The sequence below is a fragment of the Bison bison genome, unplaced genomic scaffold, assembly GCF_000754665.1.
Source record: "Bison bison bison isolate TAMUID 2011002044 unplaced genomic scaffold, Bison_UMD1.0 scf7180017864175, whole genome shotgun sequence".
Lineage (NCBI taxonomy): Eukaryota > Metazoa > Chordata > Mammalia > Artiodactyla > Bovidae > Bison > Bison bison.
The window spans coordinates 58,089-58,581 of NW_011494747.1; the positions used below are offsets into that span (position 1 = coordinate 58,089).

General features: G+C 40.0%; 1 protein-coding gene across 1 annotated transcript in view; it reads right to left on the reverse strand.

Moving 5' to 3' along the window:
• Positions 1 to 493, reverse strand: part of LOC104990283 (reelin) — a 531,703-nt gene that overhangs the window by 56,651 nt on the left and 474,559 nt on the right. The gene's annotated exons all lie outside the window — the stretch shown is intronic.

Here is a 493-nt window from a genome sequence, read left to right on the forward strand (position 1 = left end):
AAAAAAGCAAGAGAGTTCCAGAAAAACATCTATTTCTGCTTTATTGACTATGCCAAAGCCTTTGACTGTGTGGATCACAACAAACTGTGGAAAATTCTTCAAGAGATGGGAATACCAGACCACCTGACCTGCCTCTTGAGAAATATGTATGCAGGTCAGGAAGCAACAGTTAGAACTGGACATGGAACAACAGACTGGTTCCAAATAGGAAAAAGAGTACGTCAACTCTTTTTGAGTTGACTGTATATTTGTCAACTCAAGGCTGTATATTGTCACCCTGTTTATTTAACTTATATGTAGAGTACATCATGAGAAACGCTGGACTGGAAGAAACACAAGCTGGAATCAAGATTGCCGGGAGAAATATCAATAACCTCAGATATGCAGATGACACCACCCGTACGGCAGAAAGTGAAGAGGAACTCAAAAGCCTCTTGATGAAAGTGAAAGTGGAGAGTGAAAAAGTTGGCTTAAAGCTCAACATTCAGAAAAC